The sequence below is a fragment of the Pan paniscus genome, chromosome 22, assembly GCF_029289425.2.
Source record: "Pan paniscus chromosome 22, NHGRI_mPanPan1-v2.0_pri, whole genome shotgun sequence".
Lineage (NCBI taxonomy): Eukaryota > Metazoa > Chordata > Mammalia > Primates > Hominidae > Pan > Pan paniscus.
In genome coordinates, this window is record NC_073271.2 from 36,597,106 (window position 1) to 36,617,428 (window position 20,323).

The window sequence follows — 20,323 nt, forward strand, 5'->3', positions numbered from 1 at the left end:
CTCCTTCCATCTTCAAAGCCAGCAATGGCCCATCGAGTTTCCCACTGCATCACTCTGACACGGGTTCTCCTGTCTCTTCCTTCTACTTTTAAGGACTCTTGTCATGACACTGGACTCACCCAGATAATCCACAATAATTTTCTTATGTCAAGGACAGCTGAGTAGCAAACTTAATTCTATCTCCACCTTTAATTTCCCCTTGCCATGGGACATAACATATTCACAGGTCTGGCAACTAAGCCACAGGCATTTTTGGGGAGTCATAATTCTGCCTAACATATATATTAGTAATAATTTGCTAAATGATTTCCTTTATAATATTATGTATAATTTTTTTTATTTAACAAAATTACTCTGAGGAGAGTTCCATGGGCTCCGCGAGTTTGCCAGAGAGCTCTACGGCACACAGCAGGTTAAGAATGTCTCATTTGCGACAGTGATGCTGACAACTAGAACCATAGCATTCCTTTAAGGAAATATCTGCTACAAAGTCACTTGCATATGTTCTCTTTACTTCCTACTTCCCAATAACGTTACGCATTAAGAATATCTATTATGCTACTTTTACAGAAGAAGAAACCAGGGTTTGGAGAGTGATCTGCCAAAGGCCACACTGCTGATGGGTTGCAGGGCTAAATTCAAAGAGCACTCCACTGACCTTGGAGCTGAGGCTCCCATGCTTCAAGTCTTCTTCCAGCATTGCCCTGTATTCACTCACCGCCTGATATGCTTCGACCAAGAGGATATTAGTAACAGATGAGTATCAGCCTACACTGTTTATTCCCCCTCTTATGGATGCATCTGACCAGACTAGAAATGTTATCTTTGAAAAACAAACTCTAGCTACCTCTGTCCCCAGCTTTCCTGCATTATCAGAGAAAACTTTATTAACATGCACTTATAACAAGACTAGCACATGTTTCTCCCACTGACTGTTGTAGCTAGAATGAGCAAGTGAGCAGGTGGCAGTGCTATCAAGGAGCTGTCAGATGCCAACTTCACGCTGCACATCCGCTGATTTTCAGTGGGTTACCTTACCTCAGGTAGCTACAAGAACTCTCAAACAAAAATACACTGAAGATCTGGAACACAAATCTTTAAGTCATTAACATTCGTCTCTTTAATTTCAGGGCTTACCCAGGGTCCTATTTTCTCTGGATTTCTCAAGCCACAAAGATTAAGATCTAGCTCTGATTTTCATGTATTTGTTTGATTTGGTTTTGGTTTTAGTTTTAGCTCGATAGTATCTTCATTGTGCAACTTGGAACCGTATTTGACCTGGTAATTCAGGTCTGAATTGGCACTGATTTACAGCCATTGTGAATTGATGGTCATGGGTTATCATTGTAGTTGGTCATCGCTGCTAGTTCACTGACTAGTGGAACCTCTCTTCCAGGCTTTCATCAGAAAGATGCTATTGGATATTTCAAAAGAGCACCAGAGCTCCCCAACAGTGGCTCATAAACGTTTCTGGTAGAACAAATCCATGGGACACAATATCTCACCGTGACTCACTGTTCTATCTGGCCAGCTCTAGAAATGAACAGTCTGAGGCTTAGAACATTGAAGGAAAGGAAAGAGAAGAGGAAAGAAGAGGGGAGGAGAAAAGAAGAGAAAAGAGGAAGAAAAGAGTGGGGCGAGGAGAGAGGAGGAAGAGGATTTGTTTATCACTCAATAACACCAAGTCTGTACCAGGGATGTTGGCCGACTCCTCAGCCAGGAGGGCACCAAGAATCAGGTCCTAGCAATGGTGATGGCCACGGGGCACGCAGCTGTCCCTGCCTTCCCTGTTCTCCATGCCTTCTCTAAGTCTGAGTACTTCCTCCTGCCTCAGCCCTCCCTCGGGACAACAGTCCACCTGTCACTGAGAACAGAATTCTTGATGTGGAATACTGTGGTTAGCGGGCATTACATTAAAATATACAGGATACGACAAGCTTTAAACTGTCAGCATGGCATGACACTCATTTTAGAAAGCAAAATAAAAAAAGAAGAACAACAAAAAACCTACATAGGCGATGCGAAAGGCTCAAATAATGCGTGATACAAGATGTTAACAGCTGTTTAAGACCCGAGCTGTGCAACTTCTGGGGCCGCCATCCATCCTGTGTTCCAATGGAACCTGGACTCCCCCTTGAATTGTTCAATACAGAGGCCCTGATTATGTATCTCTGGGGGTGAAACTGTAAGTGGATTTTATTTATTTTCTCAGTAACTATTTGCAGTTTTAAGACTATCCAGTGGAAACATGCATTACTTTATTATCAGAAAAAAATCTTTTTATTTGTATTTATTCCCTTATTTGTATAGTATACAAATAAGATATAGTAAAAGTTGACTATCATACCAGCTCTCATGTCTGCCTCTGAGGCCGGAAATAAAGGGCTGTTTATATGGTTCTCTGGTGCTATGTTACTCAGAAAATTCAAAGGAAGACTGAGGCCACCACCAGGTGGAAGGTAAAAGCCTATCAATGACTTGGTTTTGTGGTACTGTGTCCCACCTCCTGGTTGCCCATTTCACAGGTAATTGGAAATAACGGGAAAGCCTTAAGACAACTTTGATAATGAGTTAGAAAAATCAGTGGAAGTGGATTTAGCCTATCATCACTCACACAGTACAGAGACTCAAACCATGACAGGCAGCTGGGTTCAAAAACTGCCAGAGATTCAGCACAGTTTGAAAATGACAATTTTTTTGTTGTTTCAGTTTTACAAAGGAAAACAGGATCGAGTTATTTCTATGTAGTTGAGTATTCTTACATGCTAAAAGATTACTTCCAGTTATTTTTAGCCAGTTTATTTGCTGTTTGATAAGAATAGGAAAGTTTAGTGAAAGTCTTATGATTCACAGCATTCTGAGAAAAAAAAAAGTCTGGTAAATTCTAAGAAGAACTCTACTAGCCAGAGCTTTCTCAGTCCCTTTACAACAGCTGGTGGCTTGCTTAAACTGCCTTATGGAATTTCAGACAATATCTCTAAAAGGTAAATACTATAATGAATGTCCTACACTTGATAAACATTTGGAGTGCCTTAATTTTCCCACCTGTTTACAGGGACTCTTACTAAGAGAACAGGCTGTTGCTAAGGTACAGGGTGGCTGTCAGAAACTTCTAGCTTCAAATATGCCAATTAAATTGCTCTTTGGGGAAGCTCGGCTCATCACGTAAAATCACTCGAGGAGTTACTCTATGATTGTGATATGCAGTGCTTCTCATTTAAAATCCCACTACACTCCCCATATCCAGTCCCTCTGTGTGTGGTGATAACAACATTCTTGACTTTTAACACTTCGCCAACAACTCTATTAATCAAAGTGTGTGTCTACAGGAGACAAGCAAAGTAGCTGTATCTGACTCATTTTCATTCAAGAAGATGTTCAAAATGATGCAAAGAACCACACACACACAAAACAAGATATAAAGTCACTGCTGCAAAGTGAACCATGGATATGATACTCTTAAACTGACTTGTGCTTTTTTCCAGATTCTTAAAGATTTACTGAAGGAACTTTTTTACTAACGCACTTCATGCTTGCATTTCAAAAATGTGTAACGCATTTTATAAGCTACTCTGTTAATCTCAAAGATGAATGAGCATCGGCTAGGCTTAGCTACCAACTGATCTGAAGCCCATGCACGAGGGGACAGTAATGATACTCATCCCACCTGATTTTGAGATAAGCAATAAAGAGTGAATATTCTAGCAAATAAAATCTTCAATTTGAAAGGTTAGATGCCATTTCTCAGAACGTGCTACTGCCTGGGACGTCCATGATGAACATGAAAAATACCAGTGGGAGCCCCGGACTCACTGACTTCACGGAGGAAAAGTAAAACAAGCCAAGGTTGTTTTTACCACTTATTTGCTCCTTCTTGCTTCATTGGAAAAATCAAGTGGCTCAAACAAAATCGGCTTAATTCAGATATAAAGTGCTTAAATGGTATTTGATAACCAGTGACCCCAGATTCAGGAGAGTTAGCAGCCCTTTCACATTTCCAACACCACACTGTCGAGTTTGTATATATGGCCGAAGAAAATGTGGATCTGTGATGAGGACTATGTGTCAAGATTATTTAAAGCAAAGAGCGAGTAACAGTCGTTAGGCTACAGTAAGAGAATTCAGGAATCACTAGGTATATCCAGGAAGAAGCGTTTTTAAAACTGTTACATTGGAAACATCAGATTGGTGGTTATAAAGGGAAAAAGATATATTTTATCTTATTGTGTTACCAAAATATCAACTTTAAATATAATACAAAAAATATTGGTCTAGTGGTAATCAAAAGAGGAAAAAAATATTTTGCCCTACTATTACTAAAACATAAATCACAAATACAAAGCATATTATCAGAGAAGTTACACTTTGATTGGAAAAAAACTTTCTATGTTAAAATAATAGCCACAACTTGGCCAGGCCCAGTGGCTCACGCCTGTAATCCCAGCACTGTGGGAGGCCAAGGCAGGCAGATCGCAAGGTGAGGAGTTAGAGACCAGCCTGACCAACATGGTGAAAACCCGTCTCTACTAAAAATACAAAAATTAGCCAGGCGTGGTGGCGCACACCTGTAATCCCAGCTACTCGGGAAGCTGAGGCAGAAGAATTGCTTAAACCCTGGAGGCAGAGGTTGCAGTGAGCCGAGATCACGTCACTGTACTCCAGCCTGGGTGGCAGAGCTAGACTACATCTCAAAAATAATAATAATAAAAATAAATTTAAAAAAACAGCCGCAACTATTCAATACCAGTAGCAGATTTCAGAAAATAGTCCTATGCATCATTAAAGCATATAGCTCTTCTATTTGTCTTATGGGTAAAAAAATACGGCATTTACATCTTTACATACACACTGCTGTATTTCTAAAGCAGGCAAATCACGTACTCTAATGTCCATCTTACATTTGTGAATATAACTTGCATCTACAGCTGGATGTGGTGACTCACACCTGTAATCTCTGCACTTTAGGAGGCTGAGGTGGGCGGATCACTCGAGCTCAGGAGTTTGAGACCAGCCTGGGGAACATGGTGAAACCCCTCTCTACAAAAAATACAAAAGTTAGCTGGGCACGGTGTTGTGCACCTGTAGTCCCAGCTACTCGGGAGGCTGAGGCAGGAGGATCTCTTGAGCCTGGAAGGTGGAGGTTGCAGTGATCATGCCACTGCACTACAGCCTGGGTGACAGAGCACAGCAAGACTCTGTCTCAAAAAAATAAATGTATAAATAAAAATAACTTATATTCACAGGAGACTGTTGGAGCTGCCCTCTGGACAGCCTATCACAGAGCAGCTTTCTCTGTACCCCCTCGCCCCTCCACTCCTGCATACAGACCCTTTTCCTGAACTGCTCTCCTAGAGCACCAATCCCTGGACCCACCGGTATTTGCTAAATGTACCTGTGGAAAAATGGGTACAGTTGAGTCACTTTTATTTTCCTAAGTGGAGCCACCCTACATGGAGAGAGTATGTTTAATCTGGTTGTAGAGAAGGGGATGGAGTATGGACGCAGTGTGGGTCCCAGCAGATTCCATTCTAGGAATTTCAACACTGATTTATTTAATTTCTGACTCACACTGTCAGGCAGGGAAGAAACCATGAACTGTGAGTATTTACCATTCTGAGTCACTTCTATTTGCGAAAGCAAATCACCATTGCTTTTGTAACTTTTAGAAAAGAAATAAATCAATAATGAAATTACTAAAATGGAATATGCTGACAGCCGCACTGCACCCACACTTTAAATGGGAATCAATATGCTATTTATAAATCAAAAAGAGAAGGGAAAAGATCTCAAAAGTCTGTTTTTGGATTATTAGAATAACTCTATCATGTATTTCAAATGCAAATTGTAATGGTAAAAAGATCCCAAGCATAGGTTAATTGAAATCAAATTAAAAATGTTAACTAAACAGTTTGGCATTTAAATATGGAGACAAACAACATTTTAAAATTAGTATTGCTGTTGTTGTTATCATCATTATTATTATTTAAAGATAGAGTCTTGCCCTGTCGACCAGACTGGAATGCAGCAGTGCAGTCATCGCTCTCAGTAGCCTCAAACTCCTGGGCTCAAGGGAACCACCTACCTCAGCCTCTTGAGTCACTCAGACCACAGGTGCAAACCACCACACCTGGCAAATTTTTTTTTTTACTTTTTTGTAGAGACAAGTTCTCTTTATGTTGCCCAGGCTGGTCTCAAACTTCTGGCCTCAAGTAATCCTCCTGCCTAGCCTCCCAAAGTGCTGGGATTACAGGCATGAGCCATTGTGTCCAGCCAGAAAAACAACATTTTGACGAAAAGAATGATGGCAAAATGCTACATTTCTAAGGTAAAATTTTGGTTATTAAAAATTTTAAATTTGGTAAAATGGCCTGAACATGGATGAGCTCCCTAATACCTAAAACACAAAGTTATTGTTGTTTCCTCTTTGTACAAAATTGCAACTTGTGCAGTTGGTTTTTTTTCTCTAAAATTCTGCATATTTTTGGAAGTTGATGTCAGTCCGTGAGTGTCACTTGTTACATAGGCAAGGGAAGAACTTTCATCAGGCCCTCAGTTTCCAAGAGCACAGTCATTTGCAGCCATAAATTCCAAGAAAATAAAACAAAGTAGAATTCAAAAGGAGTTCAGGCAGTGAACCCTAATGCCCAAGATGTCAAACCTCTCTAATCTTTCCTACTCGTATATTGATTAGCAAAGGGTCTTTTTCCAAGACCCTTTTCTTTTACACTGGAGAAATAACTGCTAGATCCTTGCCAAGTGGCCAAAGGAGATTTGATTTTCTATTTTTCACTGGGAGGAGGTGAGGGGATGACAGCTCCCCACTGTTCCTCTCACTCAGAGCCTGGGGCCTGAGCCTGGTTTTCCAAAAGGCCTGTGTACTTTCACCCCACTGGCAAATGCCAATATGCAGTGGGTTCAGAATGATGAGGAAAACCAGACACAGACATGGACCCAGTCAATAAGCAGCATTTCACACACAGTGACCACTAGCTAGTAAAATTTCTATGAAAGAACTCATATGTAATCACATTAAAAAACAGGAACGAGGCCCAAGCACAATGCCATCATACTCTGTGAAGTTATAAAAATTTTATACATGCATTCTGAAACCAAACAAAACTAGAACAGAAAGCAAACTTTATTACACATGCTTTGATCTTTCTCTAAAAGAATCTAGGCTGGGTGAGGTGGCTCATGGCTATAATCCCAGCATTTTGGGAGGCCGAGGCAGGCGGATCACGAGTTCAAGAGATGGAGATCATCCTGGCTAACACAGTGAAACCCCGTCTCTACTAAATATACAAAAAATTAGCCAGGCGTGGTGGCACACAACTGTAGTCCCAGCTACTCAGGAGGCTGAGGCAGGAGAATCACTTGAACCCAGGAGGCACAGGTTTGCAGTCAGCTGAGATCGCCCCACTGCACTCCAGCCTGGTGACAGAGCGAGACTCCATCTCATAAAAAAAGAATCTAAAACTGCCCCCCCCCCAAAGCACTCTAAAATAAATAACAAAGAAAGCACTATGAAATCACTAATGAGTATAGCCAGGTCCAATATAGAAATAAACGCTATATAGGCTAGGCTTCTAAAAAAAAAGACTATGAAATTGAAGGGAAAATTTATTAATTCAACAGAGATAGCATTTTTATGACGAATTTTCTAGTGGCATTTTAGATATGACTGGTTGTTACATTGTAATAAGTCCACCTTTTAGGAATTAATATACATCAATTTTTAAATAATAAGTTGCTCAAAATGTTAGTATTGTTGACCAAAATTAAGACTGTTGAGGTTTGATAACGGTTTGATAAACATTTGTTCGAAATCAAACGTGACGATTGACAAAGGTTTATTGAAAACTAAATGTGAAGATTGACTCAGGAAGTCAACAGAAGTTGGGTGTATTCCAGAGTCAGCTAGGAGTTGGAAGGCCTCTATAAGAAAGTTTAGAAGCAAGAGAACTCCTCACACCAGAGCTGTCCTTTTTCATTGGAGGGTACATTACAGAAGTTACAATCATTGGCTACAGATGGCAACATACAGGTTAAAGTGTCCATGTGCAAGACCATCAGCCAGACTTTCTTCCCATTCTGAAACAAATCAGGATCCTTTTCAGTGTCTGTAAGTTACATAGTAAACAGTATGCCAACAATTGGAGAACTCCTGATAAGACCCTACCCAGGGACCGGATGTTGCCATGAATCACAAGACTTCTGCCAGATGGGTTAATTTGGAAGCCTGCCAGATCTGACCCATAGGTTATCAGTATTGTGCTTATTTATGTATTAGAATAAAAGCAAGAAATTTATGTTTGAGAAAATCATGTCATGTTTCTTTTATAGTTTAAAAATTCTACAAAATTCCTGACCTTTAAAAAATGTATCAGACTTGTTTTTGCACTGTTCACATATGTGTTAATAATAAAGGTTGGATTTATTTGGGAGAATAATAAAATTATATTCATTTGTTTAATTCTCTTCATGGTATGTTGCTTTATAGTTCATAAAATGCTTTCACATTTTCTCAGTTACTTTTGAGAAAAGAGGAAAGCAGAACAGATATGATACCATCCTTATTTTATAGATAAATAGGAATTTTGCCACAGCCCTCAAGTTAACAGGGCTGATAAAAAGTGACATTAAAAATATATTCACATATAGATAAAAATTTAAATACAACAAATTCAGCTTAATGTAAGTTATTACATTAATTTCTTGATTAGAGTATCAATGTCACAGCTCTTATTGAAAACAAATGTCATAAATTTAGCATATGTTACTTAATAACAAAAATATTCAAAATGAATGTGATTGTGGTTAACTTTACCATTTCTCCAAAGAAAAGGTTTCCTTGACTACAAACATGGAAAAGATGAAACTAGAATCACTAATGTTGTTTTCAGTTCTAATATTCATGAGTCTACAAATTTTATAACTCTCTATAGAATAAAGTTACAACCCTGCACTTCCAGTAAAACAGTCTCTTTGCACCTCTGCCTATACATAAGTCACTCTTTCACCAACCTACAAAAAGTATTCTAGGCCGGGCGCAGTAGCTCACGCCTGTAATCCCAGCACTTTGGGAGGCTGAGGCGGGCGGATCATGAGGTCAGGAGATCGAGACCATCCTGGCTAACACAGTGAAACCCCGTCTCTATTAAAAATACAAAAAATTAGCCGGGCGTGGTGGCGGGCGCCTGTAGTCCCAGCTACTAGGGAGGCTGAGGCAGGAGAATGGCGTGAATCCGGGAGCTGGAGCTTGCAGTGAGCCGAGATCGCACCACTGCACTCCAGCCTGGGCGACAGAGTGAGACTCTGTCTCAAAAAAAAAAAAAAAAAAAGTATTCCATTTGAGGTCTTGCTTTTGGGGGAAACACTTGCATGCAAAAAGCTTTCTCCAATGAGAAAGGCAAGGGAGATAGGTTACACTGTTTTGCAAGAAGAGAGTGTGTGTGTTTGCAGGAGGAAATTAACGTAGCAGTGATCTTTCCCTTCCAATTATGCATGATTCAGTGATTACACATAAGAAGAAATTCCCTTGCCCATTTTATCCTGAGTGAACCTTGTTCTTTCTTACAAAACTGAGTCTATTTTCTTTCATATCTGTTATTCCACAAACACTGACTTCACACCTACTCTGGGAAGTCACCCCACTGCACACTGGGGATACAACAGCAAGGACAGAGGTAGGTTTACTCTCCTACTAAATCTTATCTCTATTACTTCACGTGATTGGAAATTATGGGTATCTTGTGATGTTCTGGACTCTAAAATGTCAGAGACATGTGAATGAAGGAGTGAAACGTGGTGATCCTCAAAGCCTGTAGGAGAAGTGGGAGAGGAGAGAGTGGGAGGCTGTCTTCACGTTTGTGGCACTGTTCTGTCTCCATCTATTGCCAAGGGCCAGTAGAGGTCAGAATACTCTTAGCAGATTATTGACTTCTGACTATTTGATTAATCAATGATAGAAACTGTTGTCCATTTGTCGATTTGTACCGTTGCTCAGTGAAGTTATCATAGTAAATTTATAGTACTGTATAGTTATGTGCCATAAGAGTAATAGTGCTCTAACCTCCCTTGTTCACACCTGGGCAAGGCCTCCCCTGAGACCCATTAACAGCACAACTGCGTCCCTAGTGGCCATTCCCAGAACTGCAGGGAAGGGAAAGGACCATAGAAAGTTCTCAGCTTCAATGCTTGCCCATTTCCTCCACTAATTTTTATTTTTATTTATTTATTTATTTATTTTTTGAGACAGAGTTTCACTCTTGTTGCCCAGGCTGGAGTGCAATGGTGCAATCTCTGCCCACCGCAACCTCCGCCTCCCGTATTCAAGCGATTCTCCTACCTCAGCCTCCCGTGTAGCTGGTATTACAGGCACGTGCCACCACGCCCTGCTAATTTGTTGTATTTTTAGTAGAGACAGTGTTTCTCCATGTTGGTCAGGCTGGTCTTGAACTCCCGACCTCGGGTAATCCGCCCTCCTTGGCCTCCCAAAGTGCTGGGATTCTTACATCGACTGCATAGAAAGAGGAGAGAACATAACCTACCTACCCCGTACATACTTCAGCCCAGGTCCTGTGCCTCATCTGTAATATGAATGAAGAGACATGGAGAACAGAAAAGAAAAAAAGAAAGGAAAATCTATCTTGGGAACAACAACAACAAAATCTAAGAACACAACTATGCATATATGTCTTAGTCTGTTTGGTGCTGCTGTAAGGGAATACATGAGGCTGGATAATTTACAAAGAAAAGATTGATTTGGCTTATGGTTCTGTAGGTTGTACAAGAAGCATGACACCAACATCTGCTTCTGGTGAGTGCCTCAGGGAGCTTCAAATCATGGTGGAAGGTGAAAAGGGAGCAGGTGGGTCACCCAACCAGAGAAGGAGCAAGAGTGATGGCAGGAAGTGTCAGGCTCTCTTAAACAGCCAGCTCTTGCATAAACTAATAGAAAAAGAACTCGCTCATTATCACAGGGACGGCACCAAGCTATACATGAGGAATCTTTCCCCATGACCCAAACACCTTCCACTATGCCCCACCTTCAACATTAGGGGCCAAATTTCAATATGAGATTTGTGGGGACAAATATCCAAACTATGTCAACATGGTGTTGAATGAATGGACAGAATAAAAGCAAAATAACATATTAGAGAGAGAATTTAAAAATAAAAAAACTGTATGTAACAACAACAACAACAACAAAAACAAGTGAAGTCAAAAATAGTCAAAATATCCTCCAGGCACCAGATCACAGATTGGAACAGAAAATAGAAAGGCACTTCATTAATTTTCAAGGCTTTGCACTCAAAACTGCTACATAAGCAATGCAGTGACAGATTGCATACAGAATTCATAAGGAACCTCCAAGGCCATTTGTGTGATCAGGACAGACAACCTGGGCATGAACTTGGAGGCACACATTTTTCGTCAAAAATGTGCCAAAATGAAAGCAACCTCCCAAAACAATTTAAGAGAAACAGTGGCAAGTGCAAAGAAAACTGGACAGGTATGGTGAACCCTACTCCTTATTCCCAAAGAAGTATAGGAAAGCTGTTGCAGAGCCCTGCATGCTCAATTTACAATTCCTGGATCAACGTTTTTCCACCCTGTTTTCACTGAGCCAGGGAGCCATCCAATGCTTCATCATCCCAGGGAAAATGAACAAGGCCATCTTATTAATTGGACTACATCACCCTTTTTCCTCTTAAAACAGGGCTCACTGTTAGAAACTCACACTGGATTAGCGAGAAAATGCTCCAGGCTTCAACTTAGCACATCAGAAAGTCAGAACTTATCTCCTAATTTAAAATAAACCCTGTATTTTTGGTTGTTTTCCTTTTTGACATTGCATAAAATGGATTATGCAATAAATAGCAGACAGACTATTCATGTTGCACCAGTGCATATTCTAATGTTCTGCAGCAACATCTAATGGTGTAAATAAGATGAAAAAACTAACGATCCTTTATGAAAGATTTTTTTTCTTTATGGGGCATAATAGCCTGCACAAATGGACCCTGCAGAACAATTTGCTTTCATTCCTTATTTTCGCTCTTATACTAGTAAATGTGGGATAAATGTATAATGTCTGTTAAACATTCATAATTATTAAACCATCAACGGAGCTTATCAAATCCCACATATTCCTCTCCAATGAGCTCTTTAAAGGGAACAACTTTGATTTAGAGTATAAAGATGTGGAATGGGTCAGCTGATCATTCTGGCCCCAAACTGCGGCAAGGGTGTTGTCTTGGAAGGAAAAGGAAAAGCTAAACTAATGCAGCCTATAGCTTGTGACGAAAGGACAGTTTTCAAATTTTCAGAAGCGAAGTTAAGAAAAGATTACTTAGAAATTGGCACTGCTTAAAAATATTGGTACATCAGTAAAGGCTACTTCTTATTTCAGAATATTAGTAGGGTAATTCCTACTATAATCTGAAAACTAAAGAAGTATACATTTACAAGTGTTGACGTTCCAGATTTTCAAAAAGACTGCGAATTCATTTAAGAAAAAATAAAAATAACTTTTGCACACTGCTCCTTTTCCTTGAAAAAGAGTTTTTGCCTAAAGCTATAGACTACATTAACTTATTGTTTTGAAAAAAATATATAAACGAAGGAACAGTTATACGAATAATACAGTAACTGTAGCATACCTTCCACTTCCACTCACCACTTGATAACAAGTTGCCTCATTTTCTCCATTGCTTTCCCTTTTTCTCATTCTAATGAAAACACTTATTGTTACTGCTGAACAATTGGAGAGTAAATTGCATACATGATGTCTCTTTCTCCCCAAAGGTTTCAACATTATCTTCTGAGAACGAGGACAGTCTTTTATACAACCACGGAACGGTGATCAATTTCAGAAAAAAATTAAAATTTAACTGTGATGGTCTTTGATTTTAAGAACTTAGAGGAGTGTTGTAAAACTCCAATTGAAGGTAAAAATACTCTTAAAAATTACAGTCTTTTCTGACTCCTCACTCAAAACAAAGTAAAAGCCTCATGAGGGCAGATTCAACTTTATTCCCGGGTGCACAAGCCCTCCCAGGAGAGCTTCACACTCAGCGCACTCGTAGGCAATGTTAACTGATTTCAAAAATTATTCTTCAAACAATATTTAATTATTATTAAGTATCTCATGTGTCTAGTATAATACATGAAATCATTCTTGACTATGTTTAACGTCAAGAAGGTTGTTATGACCCACATTCTTGGGAACATGATATACTTTTTAAAGGACTCTACAAAACTTTCTTTTTTTTCATAGATAACCCTCAAAGATTCACCTAACTCTTGACTTATTTTGAAATATGTTCTGCATGTGTGCCACTAATTTGGATTTTAACATCCAGTGGTAGCATCTAATGATAAGGTGGTTCACATTTCAGATTGATTAAAGGATCATTTAATAATTTTATTCTTTTATCTCCCCCACCATACACACACACACACAAATCTTTCAAAAGAAAACCAAGCACTCTCTCCAAACTGACCTCTATTAAAATTAATTTTTTAATAACTGCTTGGTTTTATCACTACTTCCCCAAATGCTAATTAATTCTAACTCTAAACTATGTAATTATAATACTTCTGCTGAAATACAAATTATCTGGTGCCCCTGGGGTGAACAAGTAAGAATGTATTTCATGTTCCATTCAACAGAGGAAAGGCGATGTTTCTCAGACCATGGAAACAATGTAGCAGCCTCCCTGGCTCCCCTCCCCCAAAACACTGGCAGTTCCTGTTTCTTCCTCTTTAGCAGGAAGACAGGAACAGAGTTGACAGTTGGCATCCAGTCAGTTTAATGCCTCTCTCCATGGGGCTGTGAGGAACGGTGGCATGCCAAGTTATTTTTGGCCAGGCACGGCAACACACAGAGCCTTGAGGAGCCTTCATTTAGGCAGTGGCGGCCAATGTACCTGCAGAATGTGAATTGACGTTGCCATGGATATAGAACAACTCTTCCCGGTTCTGTCAAAATCCATCTCTATCTGCGACTAGGCAGAGGTCAGGAAGGAGAGAAACACAAGTGCCAGGGAGAACATTCGAGAAGGGAAGGACTCTGCAGTGCCCCAGTGTGGGAGAAATTTGATGGGCTTTTTCTGATAACATTCATATACACTATTGTGTTTCAAATCTGGATCTTGTTTATTCATTAGACAGTAGCAAATCCGGATACACACACATGCGCACACACACACCATATATATATATATATACACACACACACACACATACCTTATATATTTATATATACATATTCACCTTACTCTCTGTAAATATACATATTATATATACATATATACACCATATATATACCTTACATACTAACATATGTATATATATACCTTATATACTCTGTGTATATATATACATATGTTACATATATATGCACTCACATATATACCCCCACACATACCTTATGTGTATATATATATACCTTATATATTTACATATAAATACAAATGTACCTATTCACCTCATATACTCTCTCTCTGCATATACATATATATGCACACATATATATGCATCCACACACACACCTTATGTGTGTATATATATACCTTATATATTTATATTTATGTTTTTATATATTTATATATAAATGCAAATGTACATATTCACCTTATATACTCTCTCTGTATATACATATATATATACACACACACATATACCCACATACACACATCTATACACACACACAAGCAACACACACACACACACACACACACACACACACACACAGACACGCATATTTTCTTCTGGGACCCAAAGCCAGCCTTTGCAGCCTACCATATAACATTGTTAGGGTCTCCTTTTTCTCAGTTTTCACACAAGGTTGACTCAGGTAATCTCTAAGCCCTCCTTTTCTAATATGTCTATGATGCCATTTAACATTCTGTTTTCAGTCTTAATGTGCATTAGCCCATTCTACCTGGAACTTCAACAAAACCATGAAAACAGGACAGTGCATGTCATAAGAACACATAAATAGGAGCTGTGTAAAAAACCAAAGTGCTTCCTCTCTGATCCCCTCTTTGGAATGTAGTTCTGGGGTGCTGCTGTGGGCACTGAGACCTGCAGCTGTCCCTAGGCTTAACTCTTGAGGTGGCAGGAGGAAAGTGACAGTGCTGTGTCCCTGGCAGACTCTCATTACTGGAAATTTGCTGCTGCTGCCTGTTCCTGAGTTCAGCCTGGTTCCAGCCCAGTGCTCTCATTTTTCATCACCTGTTTGGCCCTGCACATGGCTCTGAGTATGAGCTTTAGCCCAAATGCCAACCTCTGGGTCCCATGCTTTTCTGGCCTCTGCAGACTCTTGGTTCACAGAGACATGGGTGCTTCATGCAGAGGGTGGGCACACCTTGGGTCCAGGGACACAGGGGACCAAGGAGGGCACATAGAACCTCCATGATGGGTATTAGTGAACCTCATACCGAGTATTCCTAAACACAAAGTGAATAGCCGATATTCCAATTCAATAGGAATCTGTGTGTGCATTCCAATGGACCCTTGAGTTCTGACCATTTGCAAGAGACCCTGAAGGCCTGAGATGTGTCCTGTCTTGCTGGGTGAGGCACAAGCCCAGTCATCTGCTGACATGTGGCAGCCAGTCTGTCAAAGAGCCCCGCAGACCATCTGCACATATTTTCAATGCAGTTTGCCCATATATATATATATACACACACACACACACATATACATACACACACACATATATATACATGTATATATGTGTATATGTATGTGTATGTGTATATATATATATACACACACACCACCTAAAACCTTAAAATTTTACTTGAGTTATAGGAAGAACATCCATCCATCATGATACAACTGTGCATGGCTTAACAGTGGGATATGTTCTGATAAGTATGTCATTAGGCAATTTCATTATCATGCAAACACCACAGAGTGTGCTTAATGCAAACCTAGATGGCATAACCTACTACACACCTAGGCTTTACTGTGTAGCCTATTGCTCCTAAGCTACTAACCCATACAGCATGTTACTGCATAAATATTGTAGGTAATTGGAACATAATGTTAAGTACTTCATTTCTAAATATACCAAGCATAAAAGTGGTACAATAAAATGCGGTATTATAATCTTATGGGACTACTGTCATACATGTAGTCCGATGTTGACTGAAATGTCACTATGTGGTACATAACTGTATTTATGAATCTGGTAATTCAAGAAAATGTCCAGATAACCCTTTATTTTACTCTTCCTAGGCATGTGTAAATATATGACGGTGAGTGTTATGTGTGAGCTTGGCTAGGCTGTAATAATACCCAGTTATTTCATCAAACACTAATCTGGGTATTGCTGTGAAGGTGTTTTGTAGATATGGTTAACATCTACAATCCACTCAATTGAGAACCTTATGAAAAAAAGTCTCAGTGCTATGGTCTGAATTATTGTATCTGCCCAAAATTTGTGTTGAAATTCTTACCCACAAGGTAATGGTATTAGGAGGTGGGGATTTGAGAGCCCTCATGAACGGTATTGTGCACTCTTAAAAGACACCTGAGAGAGACCCCTTGCCCCTTTGGCCATCTGAGGATAAAGCAAGAAGGCGCTGTCTATGAACCAGGGAGTGGTTCCTCAACAGATACTGGATGTGCTGGTGCCTTATTCTTGGATTTTTCAGCCTCCAGTAGTGTGAGGAAGAAATTTCTATTGTTTACAAGCCACCCAGTTTATGGTATTTTTGCTGTGACAGCCCAAATAGACTAAGACACCCAGAGGAGAAATTGTGACTCAAGACCATAACATAAAAATAGAAATCCTTCTTGAGCTTCCAGCCTCTTGCTTTGCCCTACAGATTACAGACATGCCAGCTGGACAATTGTGTGGGCCAATTTCTTTAAGTCTCTCTCTCTCTCACTCTGTGTGTGTGTGTGTGTGCGTGTGTGTGTGTGTCCATACACATATAAAATACCCTGTTGATTATTGGTTCTAGGTAACTTGAATCACTAGGGTAGTTTAAATCAAATCATAAAACACATGACCTTCCTTCTTTTTTTTTTTTTTTTTTTTTTTTTTTTTTTTTGAGACGGAGTCTCGCTCTGTCGCCCAGGCTGGAGTGCAGTGGCGCGATCTCGGCTCACTGCAAGCTCCGCCTCCCGGGTTCACGCCATTCTCCTGCCTCAGCCTCCCGAGTAGCTGGGACTACAGGCGCCCGCTACCACGCCCGGCTAATTTTTTGTATTTTTAGTAGAGACGGGGTTTCACCGTGTTAGCCAGGATGGTCTCGATCTCCTGACCTCGTGATCCGCCCGCCTCGGCCTCCCAAAGTGCTGGGATTACAGGCGTGAGCCACCGCGCCCGGCCTGACCTTCCTTCTTATAACATTCTAGACTCTAAAATTTGTTGCCCCTGACTCTTAGTATAAGCATATATTTATATTATTTCAGATCTTGCATCTATTAGAAGGCATTTAACAACTCTAAATGAATATGTTTCCTTAATGACATAATTCATTTGCCCTAAATTGTATGTGAAGTAGATTAGCTTGCAATAGTGGAATAAATTTCTCCTAGAATAAATTGTAGGAGCCATAAAACTACCAACTTCCAGTTGACTTTTGGTGGTATACTTACTTGCTCTCATTCTAGAGGCACACAGGTCAGTAGTTATACCTTACTTTAAATACCATCTTTCTTCAAGAGAAAATAATTCTCTGCAATAATTATAGCAAGTCAATTAAGAGGAGCAGGATTCAATGCAATGCTATTATCTTCCAGAAAATATGCTTTTCATGAAAGTATTTCAGAATCAAAGATTGCTGTCAACAATTTAAATGCATTAAATATTTTTATATTTTATAGATTCTTGAGGAGGAAATAAAACACAAACACTAACGTGAGAATGGATGAAAAGTTATGTAGTGTGTGGCCGGGCACGGTGGCTCACACCTGTAATCCCAGCACTTTGGGAGGCCGAGGCGGGCAGATCACGAGATCAGGAGTTCGAGACCAGCCTGGCCAACATGGTGAAACCCCATCTCTATTAAAAATAAAAAAATTAGCCAGGCATGGTGCTGTGTGCCTGTAGTCCCAGCTACTCAGGAGGCTGAGGCAGGAGAATTGCTTGAACCTGGAAGGTGGAGGTTGCAGTGAGCCGAGATTGTGCCACTGCACTCCAGCCTGGGTGACAGAACAAGACTCTCTCTCTCTAAAAATAAATAAATAAATAGAAAACATATGTAGTGTGATGTAGTGTGTATATAAGGAATTGCAAATCATTGTATTTGAGTTAGCACATGAGAATTGAGCTTAAATGGCCTTTGCTTGTTTGCTTAAAAATATCACATGTACCCTGTAAGTATGTACAAATATTATGTATCGCTAACAATTTAAAAATACTTTCATAGATTCTAATAAAATAAAATTTCAAACAACTTAAAAGCACTCTTTCTGTGTTTTACAATAATTCAAGAATCCCTACTGTATGTAGAACAGTATTTCTCAACCGGGGTCATTTTTGACCTTCTGATGACATTTGGTAATGCCTGGAGACATTCTTTGTTGTCACAACTGGGAGTGAGAGGGTGGGTGGTACTGACATCTAGTGGGTGGAGGCCAGGGATAATGCTAAACATCTTAAAATACACAGGACATTTCCTTTGGATGTACACTCAGGAGTGAAAGTACTGGATCATATGGTAGGTCCACTTTTAGTTTTTTGAGAAACTTCTATACTTTTTTCCATAATGGCTTTACTAATTTATATTCCCACCCACAGTGTGTAAGGGTTTCCTTTCTCCACATCCTCAGCAACCCTTGTTATCTTATTATGTCTTTTGGATAATAGCCATTCTAACTGAAGTGAGGTGATACCTCATTGTGGTTTGGATTTGCATTTATCTGATGATTAGTGATGCTGAGAATGTTTTCATATACCTGTTGTCCATTTGTATATCTTCTTTTTAATTTTTTTTGCTTACTGTCTTTTTGCTGTTGATCTGTTTGAGTTCCTTATGTATTCTGAATATTAACCCCTCAAATATCACGTTTTCACTCATATGTGAAATCTAAAGTCAATCTTATAAAAATAGTGAATAGAATGGGGTAAGGAGTAGGAATAGGGAGATGGGGAGTGGAGGGTCAATGGGTGCAAAGTTAACGATGAGAAAGGAGAAGTGCTGGCGTTCTGTTGCACAGTCTGGCACCTACAGTCAACAACAAGGTACGCACATCTCAAAATAGCTGTCATAGAGGATTTTGTATGTTCCCCAGAAAGAAATGATAAATGTTTGAGGTGATGGATATGCTAATTATCCTGATTTGATCATTAAACAACGTATACACGTTTCAAAACATTACGTTGTGCCCCATAAATAGGTACAATAATTGTGTGTCAATTAAACTTTTTAAAAAATATATTTAAAAATGCATAGGACAGTTCGCCACTCCCTCCCCGAGAAAAAGAATTATTTTGCCCAAAATGTCAATGGGTTGAGGTTGAGAAACTCTGCTACAGAACAAAGCTAGGCATAAGGTATGTGTTTCCCATTGGCATGTGCTGTATTAAGGAGTGAGATAGAAATCTTTATTAAAGTAAGGCCAATATAAGTAGTTAGTAGACAGAAACCCAGTACAAACTCAGAGTAAATGGTGTTGTTCTCCTTAGGAGAAGAGCTAAGCAAACAAAGCCCATTTCAGCTCAGTTACCATGTGCTGACACAAATCCACAACAAGGGATAATAGCAAAGCAATTCGTTCCACTTGATTATAGTTCATTTTGCTCAACAGGAAAGTCAGATTTGATGTTCATGATCATCAGGCATAAATCCTACAAAATGTATTTAATAAGAATGCAATGTATTTTTAACTGCCTTCATTAATTTGATTGTCCCCCCTTTAAAACAATAAATAATGACTAAATCTAGGTCACGTTTTCTCTTTGAGCCTTGGCTCCTCAGTTTCAAAAGTGGAGAGTTCTACTCTGTGAGTCCTTTAGTTCATGAATCCTTGCTGATGCAGGATACATATTTTTTTCCTTGAAAGGGAAACAGAATTGATCAGCTGATAGGTGTGATCGTCATGAGCAAAACAAACTTCGCTTTAAGAAGTTATCAAATCTCTGTATCTAAAGAGAATTTTCGTCAAGAGTTTTCGAGATTCAGATGCCAAATCTTCCTGTTTCCATTCGCAACTCCATCAACTCTATCTTGCCACCTTGCTGCCCAGAGTTGAAAGCAGCCTGGTACTCAGGGCAGGGAAGGCAGAAGCACATGTAATTGTCACATGTGGTAGGAATCAATAATCGACAACATAATGACATTCAATGAACAAT

At 39.5% G+C, this 20,323-nt stretch overlaps 1 protein-coding gene and 1 non-coding gene across 4 annotated transcripts in view; one reads left to right on the plus strand and one right to left on the minus strand.

The window, feature by feature from the left end:
• Positions 1-20,323, minus strand: part of DSCAM (DS cell adhesion molecule) — an 827,811-nt gene that overhangs the window by 486,031 nt on the left and 321,457 nt on the right. The window lies entirely within an intron of this gene.
• Positions 10,479-10,614, plus strand: LOC112438126 (small nucleolar RNA SNORA51). The gene has a single exon (XR_003026606.1). It is a non-coding gene; the product is annotated as a small nucleolar RNA SNORA51 (small nucleolar RNA).